Source organism: Terrapene carolina, unplaced genomic scaffold, assembly GCF_002925995.2.
Source record: "Terrapene carolina triunguis isolate 2854851 unplaced genomic scaffold, T_m_triunguis-2.0 Scaffold66, whole genome shotgun sequence".
Lineage (NCBI taxonomy): Eukaryota > Metazoa > Chordata > Testudines > Emydidae > Terrapene > Terrapene triunguis.
Genome location: NW_020664417.1, coordinates 16574510 through 16584887, shown reverse-complemented (window position 1 = coordinate 16584887; position 10378 = coordinate 16574510). Strand labels below are relative to the sequence as shown.

The 10378-nt window shown below is 41.5% G+C and overlaps 1 protein-coding gene and 1 long non-coding RNA gene across 2 annotated transcripts in view; one reads left to right on the top strand and one right to left on the bottom strand.

The window, feature by feature from the left end:
* Positions 1 to 10378, bottom strand: part of IL15 (interleukin 15) — an 80921-nt gene that overhangs the window by 28536 nt on the left and 42007 nt on the right. The gene's annotated exons all lie outside the window — the stretch shown is intronic.
* LOC115271152 overlaps positions 1095 to 10378 on the top strand; it is a 10554-nt gene continuing 1270 nt past the window's right edge. Inside the window, exons 1-2 of the long non-coding RNA XR_003899760.1 lie at positions 1095 to 1167; positions 3900 to 3992. This is a non-coding gene — a long non-coding RNA (uncharacterized LOC115271152). The remainder of the gene's footprint in view (positions 1168 to 3899; positions 3993 to 10378) is intronic.

Genomic DNA, 10378 nt, shown 5'->3' with positions numbered 1-10378 from the left:
GGCAGCGGTGCCAGAGTGAACGGCGGCAGCAGGTGGCAGCAGCAGGCAGCAACGGCAGAGTGAATAATGGCAACTGTGCGTCAGTTGCAGAAGTGTCAGCAGCAGCAGCTGAGGCATTGGTCAATGCTTCCCCTCCCTCCAGGGGTAGGAAGTGAACGCACACGAATGCACTTCAGAACTCTGGGTCTTTGCCGACCCAGGACAGCTAACAGTGAGTGGGGTGCAGTGGAGGGAGAAGGGAGTGTTGTGCTACAGGGACATTGGTTTGTTGGACTTTCACACCAAAAGGTGGGAAACTGAGGCAAAGGACACTGCTGAATGCATTATGGGGTGGGGTTGGCTTATAATCACATTTTCAAATATGGTCATAGTGTTTTCCCAAACTAATGCTGGGTTCCCATTCCCTTTTAATAAAAGTTCTTGTTTGTTATACACAGACTCAGTGCCTGCAAGTGGGGAAGTCTTGCCGCTTAGAGGTGCCCAGGGGTGGTGGTAAGTTTTTCCAGATTAATGGATGGGGGGCTAGGGCCAGTTCTGTTTTGTAGCATTGAGAGGAACCCCTAGATATTGAACCCGGCTCTTGTTGCTGCTGACTTCATCTGGCAGAAGGGTTACATACATAGCCTATAAAAGCGCAAACACATCTTAACAAGAAAACTTTTTTTTTTTTTTGGTAGCCTGCCAACTAGCTGGTGCCATCCACTCAGAAACATTCCAACAATAACCTGGGATAGACCTCAAACATTCCTCCCAACATCAACATTTTAACTAGTGAGCCAGTGTAGGCTGTTAACTTCCAGATCCTGCAAACACTTAAGCACTTAACTTTACACACACGAGTGGTTCCATGACTTCAGTAGCACTACTCATGTATGTAAAGTTAAGCGTGATCATAAGTATTAACAGAACTGGGGCCTGAGTTTGTAGCATATCCTTAAATTTTTAAAAATCACAATTATAAACTAGAAACACATTCTCTTACAACAGCCTTTCTAAAACATTGGTATATTTTCTTTGTAAACTATCTTTAAGTTGATCTAAGATGTTAAAAACATGAGCAATCTTTTCCAGTTCAGATCTGCTCCTCTCTGCTAGGTTCAACACATGGTGGTCTGCTGCACTCACAAGTGAATTGTGGAGATCCATATGGATTGCCAGAAGATACAGGTACGCTATAAATTGTTTGGGGGTAGAGAATAATTTAATTTGATTCCCGTAAATAATTCTGAGGATTGCAAGATACCATAGAGTGAAGGAAAATCCTTTGTCCTAGTCATTTTACTGGAATAAACTGCATCTTTCTTCTGAGTACATGTCTAGTCTAGGAATTATTCACTTTTCCTACTACTGGTCCAGCACCAGTACAGTTCCAGGAAAAGATGAACAGCAAGGTTAGACAACACAATGTTATAAACATACGCACCTGTTTGCACTACAGCTTCCACTATTCTAGACATCAAATAAGAATATTATTTTTACCTTAGGAGGTATAAAGTACTCTTCACTGATAAATATTAAATCTTGGAATCTCAAGAATTTTATTAGCATTGCTTTTGGAATGGTTGGTAAAGGGCTACAACGTGGATTATAATACAAATACAGACCCAGTATCCTCCTATTGCAAAAATTTCCTTAAGGAAGCTATTTATAGAGAACAGCATAACTCCTCCTTCTCCTCTAGGAAGATATGCCAGTCTTGGCCATTCTTCTCTGTATTCAAAAATTTTCCTGGATCTTTACAAATCCTGTTTGATTTTTCTAATTTTAAGAACAAAGTGTCACTACCCTATCCTCAATGCTCCCCATGCAGAGTTCTATCACAGAAAGTCTTTCTTGGAAGTTCTTTATACCAGACTTAATATTATCAGTTGTCTCATACACAAAAGTCGTCTGCACTGAAAACTCATATCTATTTGCCTTTCCCACTGAATGTTCCGCAGTGCAACTTTCAGGCTTCTTAAACTGGCCTCATTACCCTTTGCCTGGGAGCTGAGCAGGTTACCACTGCCAGTTGTGCAGCCTGGCAAGTCTTAGTTGAAATCAGTGGACCTGAGTCTTTCTGGTGTGGCCTCTCAAACAGAGCTAATCAAAAATCAGAATTTCCATTTAGTAGGAAATTTCAAAGAAGTCTTTGTTCTGATTTGGAATACAATTTTTCCTGCAGACAGAAAATATCAAAAATTTATCATTTAGGAAAAATCAAACTGTATCAGTCCAATTTCCTTTCTTTATGAAATGCAGCAGATGGCTGCTCTGACTCCTGGAGACTCACCGGGCAGCCCAGGTGGTGCCTGGGAATTATTGGAATCCCCTGGGCAGAGCAGGGCAGAGCCAGAAGTTCTGAGAGCCCTTGCCTGAGCTAGGGTTCCCAGGGCTTCCAATTGCCAGCTCTGGGAGAGTGTGCATGGCAGGGCTGCTCCTGAGCCATGGAACCTGGAAGCCCTTGAGTCCCCAGCAGGCCACCAAGTGAGCTGGCAGGAAACAAGGCAGGTTTTGTCACAATCCTGCCTCTGTTTTGGCAAAGGTTTGTTGAAAACGAAACATTTCCACAAAACATTTCAGACAAATCTGCATTTTGGGGGGGGGGGGGGGGGGGAGGGGAGAATAAATAAAGTCAGAAAATTCCTGACCAGCTTTACCCTTTACATCACACCTGTGGCATAAAGGGACACTATCAACCCCTGTCAAATCCACCTGTGTTAGGAGGGATGCTCCAGCCAGCAAAAGAGCTCTGCATGGGTCCCTCTCCCAGACCCAACACAGAAGGCAAGTCAGGGGCAGGCTGTGGATGAGCCAGGGGAGGGAGGGGGCACGGCAAGTTTATTTTTAAAAAGCATCACATATACATGGCAAATAAATTTTCATTATTGACAAGTAGTTCTCCCAGCTTGAATATTAAGAAGAATATTTTGTCCTCACTTAAACTTGTGTGCCTTGAATTCTCACACAATTTAAAATGAGAGCTGCAATATTCACGTGTTACTTGAATTATGCAAAATCAGCTACAGGCATACATAAAATGTCATGTATCTGAGAGTCATTTTGTCAGGGCAGGAGATGAGTGGGTTTTATGTCCTTCCAACTCTCCCCCCCCCCCAAAAAAAGAGAGAAATATGTAAAAAACAGAACTTGATAGAAGTTCCACACACATTCTCTAGCAACAAGCACACAAACTTGAAAAAGGAAGGTATGCAGCTATAGTTTGCACACTGAGTATACTCCAGTCATCCCATTGTATAAACATAAATCTATGTTCCATTCAGGTATAATTACGTAACACCTTAATTGCTAACAAATATTAACAGTATTATTTTTATAGGACAAGTACACAGGTTAAGTGTCACTACTTATGATAAGTCAATCAGCAAAGTCTTGCACAGGATAGTAAAATGGAAGGAAGGGAAAAGTTAATGAAACTGCCTAGAGCAGTGGGTCTCAAACTCTTTTACTGGAGACCCCTTTCACATCACAAGCCTCTGAGTGTGAACCCCCTAATAAATTAAACACCCTTTTTAATATATTTAACACCATTATAAATGCTGGAGACAAGCGGGGTTTGGGTGGAGGTTGACCACTTGCGTCCCCCCCATGTAATGACCTCACAACCCCCTGAGGGGTCCCGACCCCCAGTTTGAGAACCCTTGGCCTAGAGTATACATCTGCAAGATAGCTAACCACAAAAGATCAAGTCATGTTTCTCAAAGCTTACCACAAAATTGATAATCACTTACCACTTACAGTTCATGCTATGATCAGTCAAAGATCAAACCTAAACAACAGTGTAGGTTGTAACAGCAAGCTCATAGAACAGGAGTTTAAAACTGGTTTCATGTTCATAAGAAATGTAAAGCTTTGCAATCTGACATTTCACTGAGTCTTCTTCCCCCGCTCTTTTCCAGCTTCTTATCTCCAATTGATAAAGAATGAAGGATAGAGACTTATTTAAACAATACTGATGGACCTCTGCTTTTATCGTATCAGAAGAAATGAAGGTACCAACCCATATCCATTTATAAAATCAGTGTAAAAATACAGGCAGAGGAGTTCCCCTGTTTCATATTATGGGTGCTACATGTTTTATACTAGTCAAGTATGCCTCCTCTGAGCCACATGAGAGACACTATACATTACCTAATACACTTTCACAAATCTATTGGAATTGGGAGTATCAGGATTTAGTCAATTTTCAGCTCCTACTGTTCTTTAAAAAGATTTCCTGAGCTGTGCTAAAGTAATTACACCAAATGAAACATCTAAAAGTATTCACTCATGTTGTATCCACCAGGCAAGGTATTAACAAACTTCAACAGAACTTTATTTACAGTGGAAATCTCTTTACCAAGCTGTAGCTGCACACTCTGTAACTGTCCCAGCCTCCTCAACTCCTCCCCTTCCTTCCTGTTTCCTGTCCTTTCAGACTCCCAACAGCCAGTGCTCTCAGTTCTAATAATCGCATGCAGCATCTAAACACCACATTCCCTCCTCTCTTAAGGAACTTTCCAAATTAAAATAAACATTGTTGTTCTAACCACAGGAACAAATATGAAACAAGACACTATACTGTTGGCAGGAATATTACACTGAAAACACTGTAGATACTACATAACATAGTCTCTCGTCCAGGCAGGTGGTCATCTGGATCTGACAGGCCATCTCTCAAGCCCCGGTTCCAGTGCAATGTCTTGTTGTGTTGGCTCTACGGTGAAGTCATCCAATGCAGACTGGGTGTTGGCATAATCTCCTCTTGGTGCATAGGCAGGTGCAAGATAAGAAGCATTCCATACCCGCCCATCAGAAAGTCGATAGGTGTAAGGTCCCTTCTTCTCTATGATTTTAAGAGGAGCTGTGAATTTATGGTCCCCTTTGCGTAAGATTCCAGGTTTTCGTATTCTAACAAAGGAACCACACTCAAACTTTGGTTCCTTAGCACCCCGCCGTTTGTCTGTGAAAGCCTTAGACTTTGCTTGGTTCTGGTTCAACTGTCTTTCTCACATCATCCTTGTTTGGGGCATGAGGTCGTGCCTTTAACAATCCAGCAATGTTCAGTTTAGTATTCAGCTGTTTCCCATGCAGTAACTCTGCGGGTGATCTTTGTGTTGTGGCATGTCGTGTAGCCCGGTATGCTTGCAAGAAATCAGTAGTGAAGGGTATCCACAATCACCCTTCCAGTTTAGCTGTTTGCAAACTCTCTTTCAAACTTCTGTTAAACTGTTCGATTTCCCCATTGGCTTGAGGGTAATATAGGGATGACCTCCTGTGTAAAATGTTTCTCTCTGCTAGAAAAGTTTCAAACTCCAGGGAAGTAAATTGACTACCATTATCTGAAATCAGTTCTTTGGGGTTACCTTCCTGGCTAAAAACTGAAGAGAGGAACTTAATTACTGTAGCAGAAGAAATTTGCGATGTAAACGCTACCTCAGGCCATTTGCTGAAATAGTCTATTAAAGTGATGGCATAACGACAGCCAATTGGAGCAGTATCAAAGGATCCTACAATGTCAATCGCCACTTTTTCCCATGCAGATTCAGGAAGAGGAACAGGCTGTAATGGAGGGTTACATGTCACTGCTGTCTTATCATGCATTTGGCAAGTGACACAGGATTTTATGAGTGCTTCAGTTTGAGAGTCCATCCCTGGCCACCAATACAGTTCCCATAGTCGTTGTTTGGTTCTGACAATTCCTTGATGAGTATCATGTGCCAGGTGTATGAGTTTTGACTGTAATCCTTCTGGCACAAGTAGCCGGTGTGTACCTCATAGCACACAGCCATCAAGCAAAGAAAGTTCATCCCGAACTCTAAAATAAGGCAGCAAAACTGGGTCAAGGTTTTTAGGGTTACTGGGCCATCTCTTTGTCAGAAATTCCCATAATTTTTGTTGAATTGGACACGCTGAACAAGCAGCTTGAAATTGTTCTCTTGTAACTGCAGTAAGAGTGCTTGTAATAAGCGCAACTACTACATCCTCATCCTCCGGTGGACCATCTGGTGAAGGCAAAGGCAGGTGAGAAAGGCAATCAGCTACCACATTTTCATTTCCAGGCTTATATTCCAGTTCATAATTGAAAGAGAGTAGTCTTGCAGACCATCTAGCAATACGATATCCTGCTCTTCCCAGTCCTTTCGTGGTGAGCAACGTCGTCAAAGGGCTGTGGTCTGTGCGCAACTTGAACGTGCGGCCCCACAGGTAAGTTCTCCATTTTTCAGTAACCCAGACACAAGCAAGTGCTTCTTTTTCAACTGTAGCATATTTTCTCTCAGCATTACTTAGTGTCCTTGAAGCAAATGCAACAGTCCTCTCTGTGTTGTCCTCATGAAGTTGTGTGAGGACAGCCCCAAGTCCATAATCAGAAGCATCAGTAGTTACAATTGAGGGCAATGCGGGACTGAATAGTGCAAGTACTGGACTATGTACAATCAAGTCTTTCACCCTTTCGAAACTAGCTTGTGCATCCATTGTCCACACTAAGGTTGAACTTCTCCGTAGTAATTCTCGTAACGGTTCAATGACAGAAGCATAATTGGGAATGAATTTTGCATACTAGGAGGTAAGACCCAAGAAGGAACGTAAGGTTTGCAAATCTGTTGGAGGAGGAGCATTTGAAATTGCCAGGATATGATCTGGATCAGGTTTTAGTCCAGCCTGTGAAATTGTATGCCCCAGAAAGGAGAGTTCAGTTTGTCTAAATTTGCATTTGGACCTATTGAGCTTGAGGCCTGCTTTGCTGATGCAGTTTAGTACAGACTGCAGGTTATTGTCATGTTCCTCAGTAGTATTTCCAAACACAATAATATCATCCAAATAGCACTGAACTCCATGTTGATTCTTCAGAATCAATGACATCATTTTTTGGAAGGCACTTGGGGCTGATGCGAGACCGTATGGAACATGTTTAAAACGAAATAGTCCCTCATGTGTAATAAATGCTGTGAGGTCTCTGCTATCTTCATGCAACATAACCTGATGGTATGCGCTCTGCAAATCAAGAGTAGAAAACATCTTTGCTCCACGGAGTTCTGCAAATACTTCTTCTAGGTGAGGAAGAGGATGGCTGTCAATCACAATAGCTTTATTTGGCTCCCTTAAGTCCACACAAAGGCGAATGTCTCCACCCTTCTTCTGCGTCACTACTATAGGTGAAACCCATTCCGAGGAGTTAATCTCTTCAATAATGTCCTTTTGAACAAGTTTTCTAAGTTCCTCTGAAACAGCTTCCCTGACTGAAAATGGTAAGCGCCGTAATTTCTGTCATACAGGCATCACATTATTCCACATTTTAACTTTATGCAGAAACCCATAAGCACAGCCGAGTTTCTCCTCAACCTGGAGTTGGGTCCCAGCTGAAACTGGTGTGTGTACCGCAAGAGTGCTTTGCTGAGGAAGATCAATTCGTTCATTAACTACCCTGAGATTTAAAGCAGCTAATAAATCTCTGCCAAGGATAGGAGTGCCTTTGTGGACAATGTAGAACTCTGCAGTTACACAGCAATCACCAAAAGTAACTATTGCTGGCAGGCAGCCATGTACTGGAATATGGTTTTTCAAATAGCATACCAAGTGAAGTTTGGGTTCAGTAAGAGGCACATCTTTAAAGTAATGCAAATAGATGGAATCAGGTAGTATAGATACTGCTGAGCCAGTGTCCAACATTGGCTGAATAGAGTGTGATTTGCCTGAGGGTATGGCAGAAACATTTACAGTGCACTTTATCTGTTCTGGAATATGTGCAGTAGTGATTTTGTCTACACTCAGCACAGTAATATCTGGTATTGTAACTGCATGCACCTGTTGATTGAACCAGCTACTGTGACATACTTTAGCAAAATGCCCAATCTTTTTGCAATGATTGCACTGAGCTACTTTTGCTGGACATCCTGTGTAGCTTGCAAGATGTTGTGGGGATCCACAGCGAAAGCATGCTTTTACTGTATTTTGCATTTGCTGGTTCAGTGGCTTTTCATTAGTTTTCCTTTTGCAATTGTTTGTATGCAATGATAGTGAACTTTTCTGCAAAGTAGTCACAGCCTGGACTGGGCCTCCTGTACCCTTGCTCATTATTTTGGCTTCAGCTGTAGCTGACTCAATCTGAGTAGCAGTGGTTATTGCTTTTTCTAGTGTAAGTTGTGGTTCTAGAAGTAAGCGTTCTCTTACATGAAGCACGGTTGTTTTCTCAATGAGCTGGTCTCTAATCATCTCATCTGCCATATTCCCAAAGTCACAAGTTACAATCAGACTCCTCAGGGAAGCAATATACTGCACTATAGTCTCCCCTGGTTTCTGCTCACGCTGGCGAAATCTGTAGCGATTAGCTACTACATTCACTTTTGGCACAAAAAAGTTCTTTAATGCAGTGAGTGCAATCTCATATTTATCATCTGCAAGGGGAAAAGTGTAAAATATACGCTGCCCTTCTGCTCCAAGGCAGTGGATTAGCAGAGCACGCTTTCTTACTTCAGAAATCTCTGTAGCACTGATTGCAAGCAGATAAGTCTCAAACGTATGAATCCAGACAGTAAAAGCAATTGGAGGCTCACCTGGGCTTTGCAGAAAGGGTGCAGGTGGGTTCAGAGGCAGAAGATCCGATCCTCGTCCCCAAAATGTTGTATCCACCAGGCAAGGTATTAACAAACTTCAACAGAACTTTATTTACAGTGGAAATCTCTTTACCAAGCTGTAGCTGCACACTCTGTAACTGTCCCAGCCTCCTCAACTCCTCCCCCCTCCTTCCTGTTTCCTGTCCTTTCAGACTCCCAACAGCCAGTGCTCCCAGTTCTAATAATCACATGCAGCATCTAAACACCACAACTCAGTCCAAAGCTATATGTATTGGACAAGTTTGGAATATGGAATTATATAATAATAACCTGTACAGAGTACACACAAATGTCAAGTTTCACTTAGTTTAGAGTGAAAACCACACAAACTCATCAATTTTTGCATAGTTTCTACTCAAAATCATAAACCCCTCCCTCTCCCAAGGATTCTTATCCCACAAATAACTCCAAAATACCCTCTTACTTTTCTGTCTTTGGGGAGCAATGGCTTGTGGCCCTCTCTGCTCCCTACAGCAGCAACCTAGCCCACTCCCCTACACTTGGGAGTGTGACTGTGGCCAGAAAAGTAACTCTCTCTCTACTCACAATCCAAGTTTTTTAAGAGACTCGGCTGCCTGTCCACGCTGTCATTCAGCAGCACTGGGATCCAAAAGACTCCCTTGGGTCTTGCTACAACGACTGCTTGCATGTCCTGAAATACCTTAAATGGCAATATCCCAGAGCCTGTTGCAGGATGGAGGAAGCCTATCGTAAACTAGACGGGAAAAGGGTGGCTCTACACTGGGCTAAGTTTGATAACATTCAATGCACTTGTCAGGTTCTGTTAGAAAAGGTTCACAAGGCTCTACTTTTTTACATGCTTTTATGTTTCAATATGTTACTTTCTGCAAAGAATGAATACAGGCTACAGAAATTAACTGACTAACTGAAATCTATTATTTATAACCTGTTTGCTTTATTCTCTGCTTTGCTACTTATCTACATTTATTCCCACTAAATAGTCATAAATGCATGTGTTTTTTAAGAGTATACTACCTCTATATTGCAAATAATATTCACAGTGATATTTTTAGAAATGGGAGAATAAAATTAAGACAACACAGTACACAAAAACAAGTTAACCACATGGTTCAGTGGACATAGTAATCATAAAACAATCAAAATACAATAGTTTAATGTTTAATGCATCTTAAATAAAACCCTCCCCTAGGTCTCTGGAATCTATATAGATAACCAGATATTTTCAAAAAGTATGTTCTAAGTTCATAGCAGTATACTGCATGTCAAATCTGTAGTGGCACAGTCAGTTATAGATTAATAGGTTTGCAGATTTGAAAAAACAAAACAAACTAATGTGCTGCAGCAGAAGGTATATTTTTCTAACTCTCCTACCTGCATTTGTATGTCATCCTTTGGTCTGCAAGAGCTAACCAGAAGTCAAAAAAGGCAGACACCAGGCTTAGTGTCAATAGGATCACAGATGTTAATCAATCTGGCAGACTTCAGCAATGTTTCCAAAGCTATGCTCACTATAACCTCCCAGTTTGCATTTCAAAGGTCATGTCATATTCATATTATCATTTCCTTAATCACAGACGCCTGTGACAGGGAGGAGTCATTTCTGTGTTATTGTTAAAGTTTTACAAATACACCACCACATTATATAGATTAGCTTTTCTTAAGGTGGACTGATTTCTGGGATTTCATTTCACTTGATTACTTGGTTTATATCCCTGGTAAACTACAGATAAGTCAAATGTAGCCAATAAACTTAATTGAAATGAAATATTTGAGGTTTTTTAAACTCATTTTTTAAAATACAG